Source organism: Zootoca vivipara, chromosome 2 (genome assembly GCF_963506605.1).
Source record: "Zootoca vivipara chromosome 2, rZooViv1.1, whole genome shotgun sequence".
NCBI lineage: Eukaryota > Metazoa > Chordata > Lepidosauria > Squamata > Lacertidae > Zootoca > Zootoca vivipara.
This window is the reverse complement of record NC_083277.1, coordinates 26,609,350-26,625,868: the sequence shown is the minus strand read 5'-3', so window position 1 is coordinate 26,625,868 and position 16,519 is coordinate 26,609,350. Positions and strand designations below refer to the sequence as shown.

At 45.1% G+C, this 16,519-nt stretch overlaps 1 protein-coding gene across 2 annotated transcripts in view; it reads right to left on the bottom strand.

Moving 5' to 3' along the window:
• The window catches only part of LOC118080058 (monocarboxylate transporter 2-like), a 30,833-nt gene extending 30,258 nt beyond the window's left edge, over positions 1–575 (bottom strand). Inside the window, exon 1 of one of the 2 annotated variants that reach the window (XM_060271327.1) lies at positions 483–575. The gene's annotated coding sequence lies outside the window, so the exon portion shown is untranslated. Of the gene's footprint in view, positions 1–190; positions 349–482 lie in introns of those variants that run through there. The other variant, XM_060271326.1, reaches the window with a different exon arrangement.
• Between the last annotated feature and the right edge of the window lie 15,944 nt (positions 576–16,519).

The window sequence follows — 16,519 nt, the reverse complement described above, 5'->3', positions numbered from 1 at the left end:
AGGCACACGAAAGCAGACACGCTGGCATACGGCGCGCACGCAGCACCGTCCACGATGCACACTCGGAGTTTCCCTCTTTGCTACCCAAACTTCCGTAGAAGTTTGGCGCGCCTTCGCCGTCCGGGGCTCGGCGCCTTCGCCTGTGGGCGCGCGTAGCCCCCGGAGCCTGGGTCGTCGCTGCTCTTCTTACCTTGCGCTCCCTCCGGGTCGCACGGTCTCAGCGCCCGAGTGCACGCGGCGCCTCGGAGCAGCTTCGGGGGAGGGAAGCGAGGAGGAGCCAGTGCGGGAAGCCACGGGGGAGGCGTGGTGCCCCTGTGTGGGGAAGTGGGTCTTCCCCCTCCGCCGGGCCAGTGACGCGCGCGGAAAGGCGCCTCGAGCGAAAGCCTGGCTCCGGGGTCGCGCGCAGCCTCGCCCCCTTTCCCTATCAGGGCGCGCGCCCCTCTGGCGCCCTGCCTGAGCGCCGGGGATCCCGCTCCACGAACCTGTCTGTGAAAGTGGCTCCCAGTGACTTCCAGCGCTGCCCTTTCGCCTCGATAGGAAAAATACAGAAAGGGAGGCGCTTCGTGGTAGCTTCACCCACAGCTTTCAAACCGTGGCATCTTCTCCCGCACAGGCATTCCCTAGAAATGATCCCTGATATTTTGTGAGGCTTTGGCAGGTTCTAACTAAAGGCGCAGGAGCCCTGGCCTCCCTATTTTGGGGGGGGGGGGGCTATTGGGTTGTTGTTTATATTTTTATTAGGTATTTTGTGGTTTTATATCTCGATTTCATTCTGTGAACCGCCCTGAGACCCCCGGGTACAGGGCGGTATATAAGTTCAATAAATAATAATAATAATAATAATAATAATAATAATGTAAGCTTAGTGAAAAGGGACGCAGGTGGCGCTGTGGTCTAAACCACAGAGCCTAGGGCTTGCCGATCAGAAGGTCGGCAGTTCAAATCCCTGCAACAGGGTGAGCTGCCGTTGTTCGGTCCCAGCTCCTGCCAACCTAGCAGTTCGAAAGCACATCAAAGTGCAAGTAGATAAATAGGTACCGCTCCGGCGGGAAGATAAATGGCGTTTCCATGCGCTGCTCTGGTTCGCCGGAAGCGGCTTAGTCGTGCTGGCCACATGACCCGGAAGCTGTCTGCGGACAAACGCTGGCTCCCTCGGCCTGTAGAGCAAGATGAGCACCGCAACCACAAAGTTGCCCACGACTGGACCTAACGGTCAGAGGTACCTTTACCTTTACCTTTTAAGCTTAGTGAAATGCCACCTGCTCTACCCGTCATAATCACATTTCTATCTAATTTTATTTATTACATTTATATGCCGCCTGTTCTTCCAGGGAGCTCAAGGTGGTTCTCCTCCCCATTTCATCCTAATAACAACCCTGTGAGGTAGGTTGGGTCTGAGAAGTGGTGACTGGCCCAAGCTCACCCGACCAGCTTCATGGCTGAGTTGGGGATTTGAACCCTGGTCTCACAGGTCATAGACCAATACCCCGTCCATTACGCTACCCTGACTCTCTGTCCCAAAGGAGCATTCTTGTGCCATGCAGAAGGTCCCAGGATCCATCCTTGACATCTCTACCTGTGGCTGAGAAAGTCTTCTGCCTGAGATCCTGGAGAGTTGCTGCCAGTCAGTGTAAACCAGGGGTAGTCAATGTGGTGTGTCGTCCCCCCGCCCAGATGTGATTGGGCTATAACTCCCATCACCCTTGACCATTTGACCTGCTGGTTAGAAATGATGGGAGTTGGCATCCAGCAATCTCTGGAGGGCACCATGTTGGCTACCCCTGCTCAATGCCCTAACTCAGTGTGAGGCAGTGCCCCATGATTTCTCTCTCTCTCTCAAGCTACAACCCAGACCCCATGTGAAATGATAATACTGACTTATTTTACAGGGGTGTTTATTTATTAAATTTCTGTCTCACCCTTGCTCCCAGACCATCTTAAGGGCAGCCCCACATGGAGCACATTGCAGTAGTCCAGGTGGGAGGTCACTAGGGCTTGTGCTGCAGAGGTCAGGCTACCCAGGCCAAGGGAATTGCCATAGCTTCTGAACCTATCTAAGCCAGGCACAAGTACAGCAGTCATACCCTGGGTTGCGAACGCTGCAGGTTACGTGTTTTCGGGTTGCGCTCCACACCGAACCCGGAAGTACCAGAACGGGTTACTTTCAGGTTTCGGCGCTCGCACATGCGCAAAAACACAAAATGTCGTCATGCCCAGAAGTGTTGAAGTGCATCCTGCACGGATCACGTTCGCAACCCAAGGTATGACTGTACCTCTTGCCACAGAGGCCACTCGGGACTCCATGGAAATCCAGAAGTACCTGTTCCTTCAGAGGACTGTAAGGCGTCCAAGAACAAGTTGTCAGACTACTATTTCTTCACAAGAATTTTGTAAAGATTATAGCTAGATCATGCAAAGTGCTTTGAACACTTGAAACCATCATAAAAACGTTAGGTATTATTATTTATAGGAATAGTTTTCAGAACTAATAACAATGGTTAACATTTAAATAGCACATTTCAAAAGTGCAAAGTGTTTTTTTTAACATGCATTAACTGAGTAATTTCAACAATGACTGCACAATCAGATTGCTTTTGATTGCAGGGGTAGAGTAGGGCTGCTTTTTATACCACCACCCCTTACCTGTTTTAGTCTCTGTTGAGTAACTCACTAAAATGCATGTTGAAGTGTTATTGTTCCTGCTCTACTATGGCTTGATGCTTTATTGTAATACTGTATATGCTTTCAGCTGATTTTTTATCAGATATTGCATGCCTCGTATTTATTTAACATATTTCATTTTTTTAAAGCACACACACAGCCGAATAATTTATTAAATTAAAAGAAGGTAAGTACAGTTGTCCCCAAATTGCAGGTGGGGTGGGGACTAAGGCCAAGAGAGAGGGGCTTGCCTATAGCTAATATATTAAAGAATAACTCTCAAAAAATGTCGAAATCTCTAAACTTCACATCAGAGCAGAGTAAAATGGCAATTTTGCTTCCTTGCCTTTTTGTGGCATCCCTTAAGATTGTGTATATTCACCCCTGAACTGCACTGCCCATATTGATAATGTCCCAGTAAGGTGATTGCTACAGGAAATTCATTATAATTACCATGTCATGTAATTAAGGTGGTATGTCCTCATTTTCTTGGTGGTGGTGATGAGCTCATTGTTTTAAGTTATAATGAAGCCAGAGATGAAGGGGTCCAAAAGGTCTAATCCGTGCTGATACTCGCCATGAAGTTGTTACAGTGTCACATTTTTAACCCGTGCTTTTCTTCTAGAAATTCTTCTGTATTCAAGTTACAAGAAGAAATATTCTGCCTAAACATCAGGAAGAACTTTCTGGTGGTAAGAGATCTTCAACCATGGAACAGACTCCCTTGGAAGGTGGTGGACTCTCCTTCCTTGGAGGTTTTTAGACAGAGGTTGCATGGCCAGATTCCTGTATTGCAAAAAGTTGGAACGGATGACCCTCTGGGTTCCATCCAACTCTACAATCCTAAGATTCTAGGATTGTCTTCTTCACTGATAAGCAGTGACTGTCAAAGCACTCACCCGAAATCAGCCTTCATCAGTCTGCTCCATCCCCATTCATAATGTTTCCACTCCCATCACCCCAGCCAAGCCAAGCGCTGTCTGCGCTAACTGTAGTTTCTGAACCATATTCAAAGACGGCCTCGTATAACATGCATTGCGTTCTAACCTGGAGGTTATCAGAGCACAGACAGTGGGTGCCAGGCTATCCCATGTAAGATCAGACATGGGCTACCAGCTGAAGCTGGTAGAAGACACGACATTGGATTCAAAAGTACCCTCAAGACACACAGCTGTTTCTTCAAGCAGAGTATAACCCCTCCCAGAACAAGTACATTCCACTCATACAGACAGGGGAACCACTCGGAAACAGTGTCTCAATCTTATCCAACTTGACCATTAGTTCCAGTCCATTACTGAGCATAGACACTGATCCAATAGGGAAAAAAATTACATGCTGAGACTGATATACGGTAATAATTAACACTTTAAGAACAAGCTTAGTTTAAGTCCAAGTGCATGTTTTTGGAGGCTACAGCCCCACTAACTCTTGCTTATTTAGTGTCACTACATTGTTGCATTTACACTTGACATGTAACCCTTAGGTTTTGTTTCTAATTCTGGTATCTTGCTTGGAACTGAGCATTCCTTTCCTCTCGGTGCTGTTGCACCAATCCACACCTGAGCCCTCCATGGCTACATTGAACTAACCAGCACATCTATTTTGACCCAAGGCTCTCTTTTTATTAGGGACCTTCTTATCTGAAATTGTCCTTTCCATCATTTTCGGGCCAAAGTCCACAGCTTGACTTTGTGTTTCATTTTTCCTCTCCTGCAATCATTGCCGACGCAAAATCAATCAATAAATAAATGTAATAAATAACCATTTGTTGATGGAATTTAAGTAAGAATTTGAAATAGTAGTCAGATCAGCCAACCTTTATGGGCCAGTGGCAGCGACAAAATAACCAATGTCCTCTGTTAGGCCATCACACGAGGCTTGGTTCAGCAATATATGTTGAACCAAAGCGTCTAGCCCAACATCAAGAGGTAATTGGGGATGTATGGTGAAGGAACTGTTTGACAAGGTTTCATTTCTGGTTTTATCTTTCATTAACAAAAGTAAGGAGAAGCATCACCCACCAACACCACTTTCATCTATGTGAAGGGCCTATATCAGGCATCCCCAAACTTCGGCCCTCCAGATGTTTTGGACTACAATTCCCATCATCCCTCACCACTGGTCCTGTTAGCTAGGGATCATGGGAGTTGTAGGCCAAAACATCTGGAGGGCCGCAGTTTGGGGATGCCTGGCCTATATTGATGTGGGATAATAGAGTGAGACCAAAAGAGTTGAATTAATAATAATAATAATAATAATAATAATAATAATAATAATAATAATTTATTATTTATACCCCGCCCATCTGGCCGGGTTCCCCCAGCCACTCTGGGCGGCTTCCAACAAAACAGAAATTCTAAAATACAGAAATCCATCAAACATTAAAATACAGAGATCCATCAAACATTAAAAGCTTCCCTAAACAGGGCTGCCTTGAGATGCCTTCTAAAGGTCTGGTAATTGTTGTTCTCTTTGACCTCTAGTGGGAGGGCATTCCACAGGGTGGGAGCCACTACCGAAAAGGCCCTCTGCCTGGTTTCCTGTAACTTGGCTTCTCGTAGTGAGGGAACCGCCAGAAGGCCCTCGGAGCTGGACCTCAGTGTCCGGGCAGAACGATGGGGGTGGAGACACTCCTTCAGGTATACCGGACCGAGGCCGTTTAGGGCTTTAAAGGTCAACACCAACACTTTGAATTGTGCTCGGAAACGTACTGGGAGCCAATGTAGGTCTTTCAGGACCGGTGTTATGTGGTCTCGGCGGCCGCTCCCAGTCACCAGTCTAGCTGCCGCATTCTGGATTAGTTGTAGTTTCCGGGTCACCTTCAAAGGTAGCCCCACGTAGAGCGCATTGCAGTAGTCCAAGCGGGAGATAACTAGAGCATGCACCACTCTGGAGAGACAGTCAGTGGGCAGGTAGGGACTCAGCCTGCGTACCAGGTGGAGCTGATAAACAGCTGCCTTGGACACAGAGTTGACCTGTGCCTCCATGGACAGCTGTGAGTCTAAAATGACTCCCAGGCTGCGCACCTGGTCTTTCAGGGGCACAGTTACCCCATTCAGGACCAGGGAGTCCTCCACACCCGCCCGCCTCCTGTCCCCCACAAACAGTACTTCTGTCTTGTCAGGATTCAATCTCAATCTGTTAGCCGCCATCCATCCTCCAACCGCCTCCAAGCACTCACACAGGACCTTCACCGCCTTCACTGGTTCTGATTTAAAAGAGAGGTAGAGCTGGGTATCATCAGCATACTGATGGACACCCAGCCCAAACCCCCTGATGATCTCTCCCAGCGGCTGCATATAGATGTTAAAAAGCATGGGGGAGAGGACAGAACCCTGAGGCACCCCACAAGTGAGAGCCCAGGGGTCTGAACACTCATCCCCCACCACCACTTTCTGAACACGGCCCAGGAGGAAGGAGCGGAACCACTGCATAACAGTGCCCCCAGCTCCCAAGCCCTCTAGACGGTCCAGAAGGATGTTATGGTCGATGGTGTCAAAAGCCGCTGAGAGATCCAGCAGAACAAGGAAACAGCTCTTACCTTTGTCCCTAGCCCGCCGGAGATCATCGACCAGTGCGACCAAGGCAGTTTCAGTCCCATGATGAGGCCTGAATCCTGACTGGAAGGGATCCAAATGGTCCGCTTCTTCCAGGCGTGCCTGGAGTTGTTCAGCAACCACTCGCTCAATCACCTTGCCCAAGAATGGAAGATTTGAGACTGGGCGATAGTTGGCCATATTGGCCGGATCTAAAGATGGTTTTTTAAGAAGCGGTTTAATAACCGCCTCTTTCAGCGGGTCTGGGAAGGCTCCCTCATGGAGAGAAGCATTTACCAACCCGCGAAGCCCATCGCCCAGCCCTTCCCGGCTAGCTTTTATAAGCCAGGATGGGCAAGGATCAAGGAGACAGGTGGTTGGTTTCACTCGTCCAAGCAGCCTGTCCACATCCTCGGAGGTAACAGATTGAAATTGATCCCACAAAGCTTGACTAGACAGGACTCTAGCACTCCCCCGCCCCGGCCCTGCTCCCACGGTGGAGTCTACCTCTTCCCGAATCTGAGCGACTTTATCTGCAAAAAACTTTGCAAAATCATTGCAGGAGATCATGTGGCCCATACTGGGCCCGGATGGAGCAGGTGGTTCCGCTAAATTGCGAACCACCTGGAAGAGTCTCCTGCTGCTGTTTTCTGCAGATGTGATGGAGACGGTGAAGAAGGTCCTCTTCGCCGTCGCCATTGCCACTTGGTAGGCTCGAAGTTGAGCTCTAGCCCGTGTCCGGTCTGATTCAAAATGAGTTTTCCGCCACCGGCGGTCTAGCCGTCTCAATGACTGTTTCATCACCCTCAGCGCCGGGGAAAACCATGGGGCTGTCCGGGCTCCATGCAATCTGAGAGGGCGCTTCGGAGCCAGACAGTCAATAGCGCTGGTTAACTCCGCATTCCAGCGGGCCACCAGGGAATCAGCTGAAAGGCCATCGACATGGGATAAAACATCCCCTACCACTCTCTGGAAGCCAATTGGATCCATTAAGTAGCGGGGGCGGACCATCCGAATTGGTCCCACCTCCCTGCAGAGGGGAAGGGTTGCGGAGAAGTCCAGTTGCACCAGAAAGTGATCTGACCATGGCACTTCTTTTGTTTAAATTAAATGTCGCACTAATGCAAATGTTTCATCTGCTCAAGCATATGAGCTTGCCAGACAGATGGATTCCCCCCTCTCCCCACATACTCTTCTGGGGGTTCTCCTGAGCCAAAATTTGGGGAGGACGCAGGGGGAGAAGAAAGAGAAAGTTCCATTGCACATGCAGAAGCCCTTGCAAGCCCCGCCCCCCATGAATCCTACGCAAAGCAATTTAAAGCCGTGTCTTATTGATAGGTTGCACAGAAATAAAAAAATCTTTTCAAAATGATCTATAAATACTGAAAAATAAAATTAATAGAATTCATTTAAAAAACCAACCAACTCAGTTCCTCAACAGAATGTTTTCAGTCCACAAAATGGCGGCAGTTCCACCATTTTTAACAACAGTTGAAACCATAGGAGCCAACTCCTAGGGGCCAAGGTCCCTTCAGTCCCCCCAGTAAAATATTTGAGGGAGCTGCCCCACCAGGTTAATGGGCATTGCCATTCAAATGGTGTGCATGTGCCACGTCTTGTGATTATCTGCCCGTCCCCCATACATTTTATTCAAGTTGGCCTCATTGGTTGAAACTTCAGTGAGAGATTGCATAAAATATAAAATTCTGCAAAGAGAATGTTTTATTTTCATGAAAGCCTGTCAAATTTGCTGGATTCTATTTAGCTGGATGATATGTACCGTACAGCTTAATATGCTCAAGAACCTTCTAGAAGAAGTGAGGTTTTGAGGTATGGAGGATTCTTCTTTCCGCTTTATGGGGGGAAAGAAACATTTTCAGTTCACTTACCTCCTCCATAGGTTGTGGCACACATAATTGAAGACACCCATGCAATCTGGCCATAGGAGATACTATAAACAGCCTGGAGTTCTTTGTAGTAGATTGTGAAAGCCTTAGGGAAGGAGTATGCAAATCCAACAGATATAGATGCTCCAAAGACAACTACCCATCCCCATCCCCCATCAGGAGGGGTGTAGCCAAAGTTTGTGTTAAGTGGGGGAGACATGGCTGAATTTCACAATCAGATGCAACAAGGATGACCTAAACAGGAATAAATAAAAATAAATTGAAAACCGATGTAGGTGCAGCACTCTCAGGGTGCATATAGAACTTTTCTACAGTATATGTTATATAAAATTGGTATTTTGCATACAGCAGGAAGATCTTCAGTGAGCACCGAAAAGCCATTAAAGATAGTACCTGTCTGATATTTAATGGGGAGGGAATTCCACCCAGCTAAAGACTGACTCTCTAATAATTAGAGGCAAAATATAGACTATAGAAACATAGAATTCTGGGAATCTCAACTAAAGCACCCATGACAGATGGTCACATATATAGGACAGCACAGAAATGAAATTTCAACAACAAAAGTAAATTTTGACTACAATGAGTGTCTTTCGCACAAAGACATCTCTCAGAGAGCTGCAACCACTTGGAAGACCAGAATGCATTAAAACAGCATTCATATATTTAGTGTATATATTTTTGTGTGTGCATTTGGTTACATTTAGATTCCTGCATTTCAAGGGGTTGGACTAGATGACCCTCGAGGGTACCTTCCAACTCTACAGTTCTATGGTTCCATGAGTTCCTGTTTTCATAGGATAGGTACTGTCATTGGCAGGGGACTGTAATTAGGAGGATTTGTGGATAAAGCAAAGCAACATGCTGCCCTTTCATGACACTTCAAACTAGCTGCTTTAGGTGGCCACCTGACTCTGGCCAATGAAAAGGCCAGTACTGTCGGACACTGGTGATCTCTGCAATTCATAGTTGCTGTGCATGAACTAACAGAACAGCAGTGTTCAACTTCCTCTGACCTAGAACCCAATTTCAACCCAAAGCTGCAACATCAATCCCTCTGTTTGTTGTTAAATACACCAGATATAGATATATCTATTACCAGATATTACCAGATAAAGGGTTGTATCCAATGTTAGTCCTACTCAGAGTAGACCTGTTGAAATTTATGAACCCGTGTTAGCCATGTCCATTAACTTCAATGGGCCTACTCTAGGGAGAACTATCATGGGCTACAACCCATAGACACAAAGGAGGGAATTTTGGCAGCTACAATTTGTCATGCAGGGGTGAACTGGATAACATTTCTTTTTCTGCACAGTGATTCAGAGTAAACAACTACTGCCCTCCTCTTTCTCTCTCTGGGTTTTTCATCTTCCCATTTTTGTCTCATTAATTAACCACTACCAGGGTAGTCTACCTATGGGCCCTAACCAATAAGAATGCAATTGTTATTAGTGATAGTGGTGGTACTAGCATTCACATTCATATCTCAAATTTCCTTCATTGAGGTTGGTGGCACAAGCAGGTGAGGGTTATCCCACTTTACCCTCAAGTCAACATTGGCAGGTTAGGCTTAGAGAGAACAACTGGCTGAAGATTACCCAATGATAGGCTTGCCAGACTCACTAGAGGACAGGAGTTCTGTGCCTTTAATTGCCCTGCTCTCTTTTGAGTCTGGAGACCTTAAAGAGAAACCAGCAGACCCTTTGCTTGGAAATTAAACAAAGGGTCTACTGGTTTCTCATTAAGGTTTCCAGACTCAAAAGAGAGCAGGGAAATTAAAGGCACAAAAGTCCTGTCCTCTATTGAGTCTGGCAACCCTACCCAATGATCTCTATGGCTGAGTGAACTCCCAAGACAGAGAACAGTAGTCTACTGCCATACTGCACTGGCTTCCTGGACCAATGCCCTAAAACACATGGAGAGAGAGAGAGAGAGAGAGAGAGAGAGAGAGAGAGAGAGAGAGAGAGAGACTTATTGACTCAGACAAACTCACTATAGAACTTTAAGAATTCTAAACTACTTCTGTGCTACATATTAAAAAGAAATAGTACCTACTTTTTTGCAGCAGCAGCAGCAGCATGCCCCCCTCCCTTTTCAGGCTAGAAAAGAGGGGGATTTAATGGTTTGAAGGTTATGGAGCTCAGAGCCCAAGTGATAAGCATATGGAATCGCATCTCGTTGTTCTTACAGGAACCTCAACTCTCTTACCTTCGAATCCTGTTCCAAACAGTTGTCCTGGTGATTGCTGTTTCTTCGTCCTTAAGAGAGATTAAACTTGACCCCCTTTTTAGGACTAATGCTTCATCATCATACTACTATTTTCTGAAAGGCTGGTTAAAAACTGAACAAAACTCTGGTCCCATATGATCCCTGCTTACAAGCATAAGCCCATTGCATAACCAGCAGGTGACTTGTTGTTCAGCGTCTTGATCGCAGAAGTGTGGGCTAATAAAATTTATGCCAATGGAAAGCGGAGGATTCCAGAAACAGCCAGCTCAAAGCTCCTGAAACATTTTGAGAAACTAATTCAAGAGTTCCTCTAAGGTTTGGAAGCAGTCTGTGTATCCTTGTACCAGGACCTCGTATTTGATCCAGAAGCAGCAGGGGCTATTGCATCACTAGCATTCTTACAATTTTCTTGAAACGTTAAGGCAAGAACATGGGCCAATAAACATTTACCTTCTTAGGAGCAAGGCCAAGTCCCTCCTCTCTCAAGATGAAAAATCAAGTTCATGGCAAAGTTTCCAAAGGAGGGGGTTGGGGGGGGGAGAGAAGCAAGCCAAGAATGACTAGCAATTTGCACACTGTAAAAGAACACTGTGATGTTTCTCTACACCAAGATTCCATGACATGGGCAAAGGATGTTCAAACACCTGTGCAAAACCCTTCAAGCAAGCTCTTGCCACATGGCGGGAAGGGGAAAGATGGTGCAGTGGAGAAGGTAGGGAAGGAACAGGTAAGAGCCAAGATTTTGGCTCATACCTTTGGCTGTGTGCACATGATACTGTTAAAGCACATACCTGCCTCTCCCCCCACCCCACCCCAAGAATCCTTAGAACTGTAGTTTACCCATTATGGAGTTACAATTCCCAGCTCCCTTAGCAAACTACAGCTGCAATGATTCTTTGTGAGAAGTCATATGCTTTAACTGTATGGTATATACATAGCATTTGTTGGCCTTTTCACTAGTCCAGTTCTGTGTTTTCAGCAGCAACCTGACACAGGTAAACTGTTCCCCAGAATACAGGTGTGCAGAAGGAGGAGTTCTGCTGTTTAATTTATGAACCTGCCTTTGAAACTATTATACCTGGCATATCTAAGTACAAAATGTGGTGGTAGGGGAGGTGTTTATGTGTTTCTGGGATTGATTTGTCCCCACCATTTGATACACCAGCCCCCACCTCCACCCCACAAGGCAACTTACTAAAATACGACATGGGGGCTGCTTCTATCCCCTCCCGCACATGGCATTGTTTCGGGAAGCTTCGCTTCCAGTGTTAAGGGGTGTTAATCTGTTTTCATCTCCTTTCTGCTCAGGACTTCAAGTTTCTCCCTTTATCCATGATCCAACAGCCTTCTGAGATGAGAAATGGCCCCAGTTGTGGTTTGTAAATTGTCTTCAAATTCAGACAAAAGAGAAAACCACAATTTGTAGCTTCAGATCCTGGTTTGTCAGGCCCTTAAATACCACAGGTTGTACACAGTCCAGATGCTAAAACAAACCATGGTTTTATGGGTTGTGTTGACAATAACAGAAGGGGAAATTCCCAAGGGGAAATTGGGTGGTAGGTAGGTTGAGGGATTATTTTGTTGAGAACCAGTGGTGTGCTTAAATAGTTCTGTTTATGAAGTAGTTCCAGCCAATCTCTCTTCCCGACGGACAGCCTGAGACCTTCCCAAATCTGCTCCAGAGGGTTGGGGGGGGACCCAGAATAGATTGGGAATGTGGGGGATACAAGAGAGGCAGGGGAAGTTCTATTGCTCAGCCTGAAGGCCTTGCAGAACTGCTTCATTGGATACCTCCCAAATTTTTTAGCTCTATTTACTAAACACAAGTAAAGTAAGCATGATAAATTAGACCACTCTTTTTGGGCATCAGAAAACTTTCCGATCGAAACTAGCCTACACAAATTGTTCAAAATCCCCAGAAAACCCACATTACTGGAGAGAAAGGGAATGATTAGATAGCGGAGAAGAGATATATTAGCAGGAGGAGAGGTGGCATCCAGAATCTGGAAGGTACAGGATCAAGGGGAAATATTTAGACAAGGATAACAGAGCAGTCAACTCATCAAGTTATAGCTGAAATGTGGAAAGGGAGAATTTAGGCAAAGGGAGAGACTGAAAAGCTTGTGTGAAGTGAGACATTATGGGTGGGTTTGCATTCCATACTGTAGTAGTATATAAACATTTAGGTCTAAGGCCAACTGAACACCACAATGGGTGTAAACTGACTTGTAAAACAGGTCAATATACCAGCATAAAACAATGACTTAAAATATGTTATAAAAGACTGTAAAGTGTCTCTCTCAGCCGCAAGAGTATATTTATATATGCTTTCTAACACCCAGGAATGAACTATTTACATGAACTTTGACTTGCTAAGTTTAAATCGTTGACGTTGGTAATCAAGAGTTTGCAAAGGAGAATAGTGAGGTAAAGGAGCTCACATAGCAATTCCTTGTATAGCAATCCTTACTTCATTCATCTGCCTCTCATGTGCTGGAAAAGCACTAACTACGTTACTCTCAGGAATGAAAGTGAACAGGAATAATCTGAATCGTTGTTCCTGCATAAAATTGGTTTTAGATCACAGGTCTACTATAACAAAATGTGTGAAAAGCTGGCTATCCAATAATTCACCATGCCACCTGTCTGTAGCAAAGGCAGAAATAAAAAGAGAGGCCCACTCCATTTGGCTCCTCCTTTCCTTGAATTGTTTCCATGCAACAAGCTTTGTGAGTCCACATCTAAAGTACTGGGTCCAGTTTTGGATACTGCATTTTAAGAATGGCACTGGCAAATTCACTGGAGTGTGTCCAGAGGAACACATACAAGATGATGAGTTTCTGGAAGCCAAAGTTCTAGGATGAACAATGGTAAATCACAGAGATAATTTTAGTTATTGGGCAGTCAAGAAAGGAAGCAATAAATAAATAAATAAATAAATAACCCCTAGAGAACTCTACTGCTGATCAATACTGAGCTAGTTGGGCCTAGGGCCCGATTCAGTACAAGGCAAGTTCCTATGTTCCTGATTCATAATCCTGAAATTGGACCAGACTTGGCTTAGACGCTGAACCCTTAAAAAATCCTATTGGAGCGCCATCGTGGTACACTAATTAAAGCGGAGCTTTCCAAACTGTGGGTCACGACACGCTAATGTGTTGGCTGCAGTGTGCAGGTTTGTTGCATGAGCATTCCCAGTGCTCCTTCCGGGGCTGGAAAGGGGTTAGTTTAACCTCTGGTTTGATAGTAAAACTGAATTACTGTGTTACAGAAATGATGCATGTCGAAAAAGTGTGTCACCAACATGAAAGGTTGGGAAAGCTCTGGGTTAGAGTTTCACACTAGGGCTAATGAGACCTTGATTTAAATCTGCACTCTGTCACAGAAGCATATATTAAACAGTTTCATATATAAGAACAGTTAAAACAATAGCATATATAAAAACATTTATTTAAAAAACAGTACCGGTTTAGAAAAACAGCATAGTAGGTACAGTCACACCTCGGGTTTTGTACGCTGCAGGTTGCGTATTTTCGGGATGCGTACTCCGCGGACCCCGGAAGTGTTTACTTCCGGGTTCTACCATGCGTGCATGCACAGAAGCATTTTGCTTCTATTGGCGCTTCGCGCACGCACTCTATCGGCGCTCTGGATACGTGCTTTTTGGGGTGTGAATGGCACCCCGGAACGGATCAGGTACGTTTCCAGAGGTACCACTGTAAAATCAAATCCATTGAGTTTGTAGTGCTGCAAAATCTTGGGTTTTGTACTTTTAACTTACCTTCTATTTTTTATATATATAAAAATGTAAAACAAGTGAATAGGAGTCTTCCCACAGTAATTATATTCACACTCTTTCTGTCTGACTCTCTCATAAAAATGCACAGTTACTTTAGACCTAACTGCACTGTTAAACCGAAATTAGATTTTACTGCTGCTAGTTCAGTCACCTAGCAGAATTATACAGCTATAAAACATATGCAAGCCTAACAACCATATCATTGTTTTCCAAACATTCAGCCCAACTAAAGTTGTAATGCTATCAACTCTTAGTGGGAGTAAGTCCCATTAAACTCAGTGGGTTTACTTCTGAGTAGACATAAATAAAAATGTCATTGCGGTGCATTTTGAGAAGTTAAAAGGGTGGCTGGGCAGAGGCTGCACAACATTGCTTGAAACACGGCACCCACAGACGCACGTCTTTGCCCTGGCTTTTGACCCTTGAGTTGTCAATAGTATGGCCAGCTTGACTAAGCCACTTCCGGTGAAACCAGAGCAGTGCACGGAAACGTCATTTACCTTCCCACCGGAGCGGTACCTATTTAACTACTTGCACTTTGACGTGCTTTCAAACTGCTAGGTTGGCAGGAGCTGGGACTGAGCAACGGGAACTCACCCCATTGCAGGGATTCGAACCACCAGCCTTCTGATCGGCAAGCCCTAGGCTCAGTGGTTTAGACCACAGCATCACCCACGTCCCATGTAGTTATACAGTGGAACCTCGGTTTATGGACACCTCGGTTTACGAATTTTCAGTTTACGAACACCACGGACCCATCTGGAACAGATTAATTCACTTTCCAATACTTTCAATGGGAAAGTTCGCTTCAGTTTATGAACGCTTCAGTTTATGAACAGACTTCCGGAACCAATTACACCCATGCTTCAGGTTACGTAAGCTTCAGGTTGAGTACTCCGCGGACCCGTCTGGAACGGATTAATTCACTTTCCATTACTTTGAATGGGAAAGTTCGCTTCAGTTTATGAACGCTTCAGTTTAAGTACTCTGCGGACCGTCTGAAACAGATTAATCCACTTTCCACTACTTTCAATGGGAAAGTTTGCTTCAGTTTATGAACGCTTCAGTTTATGAACAGACTTCCGGAACCAATTGTGTTCATAAACCGAGGTACCACTGTATACGATCCTATCAATATGCGATCCCATATTTCAATGCGTTGAATTGTTAAACAAAAACTGAGGTTCATAAACTTTAAACAAGGCATTGTAGTGTTTAAAAGGAACCCCTTTTAAACACATTGCCCTTGTCTTGTTTAAACTGATTATGAAGGGTTGACGTTATCACTTGTCTCAAAGACCAACGTATGAAGAACTTTCACTTTTGCACTGCTGAACTTGTGCACTTGCTGGAAGTCTTGAGCCGTTTGCAACCACGGTCATTTGACTGCGTAATCTGTTTTGTTGTAAACTGCGTTGGGATCGTACCATGACAGGTAAGTTAGAAATTATGAATAAAAAGGAAATGTTAAGCTTAGAGCAAGCAATAAGGGGGATTTTTTCTTGATGCGCAGGAGTCTATTCTCCAATCTGCACATTTATGATTTCATCACACATCTGCTGTAGTAAATTGTGCTGTAGTAAATTGTGCTACTGCTGTTGTCATGTTACATCCAACACCTACTCTTCTCATAAACATTATTCAGTGTTCCAGTTGACCAGTATCACATTCGAAAAGACGCATGGCACTTATTGAATGTGTAGCTGAAAGCACTGCCTCTGATCCATTTTGCTACAGGTTTGCATGGAAAGATGGATAGAAACAGAAATTAAACTAAACCTATAGTCAAAATCAATTCTAAGGGCCCCATCACCCCAGACAGACAAGCTCATTTGAACTAGCTATCAAGTACCCTAGTGTTATTTTAATACTATTCATAGGCTGGGACATGCAGAGCTCTTTTCAACAAGAACATGCAGATACCAACCCTTATCCTTTCTTCCATCACTCTAGTGCTAAAATAATCTCCCAATGCTGCTTAGGCTATTATTATTATTATTACTTATTGGACCCAGACTTTTCCCAAACAGGGGCTCAGGGCACTAAGGCTTGTAAAGATATATGAGGATATAGAACATTGCTGCTTGAGAGTGAGAAGAAAAGATTCCCTTCCTAGGAGCAATGCAGAATGTTCCTATTTGGGCAGGAATTTAGAATCAAACTGCATATGATCCAAAGGCAGATGGGTATGTTCTTTATTTATTTTTAAGAAAGCAGTTTTGGGAAGCTATAACGTGGAGCTCAGGACTGTTTTTTCCAGGGGTGAATTCTGTATGGTAAATTTTACCTATTGAAGCTGGTCTCAGCAGCCTGGAGCAAATACAGCTCTCCGAATCTAGGAGGATGGAGTGGGTAGGGCTGGGGGAGAGATTACAGAAAACCAA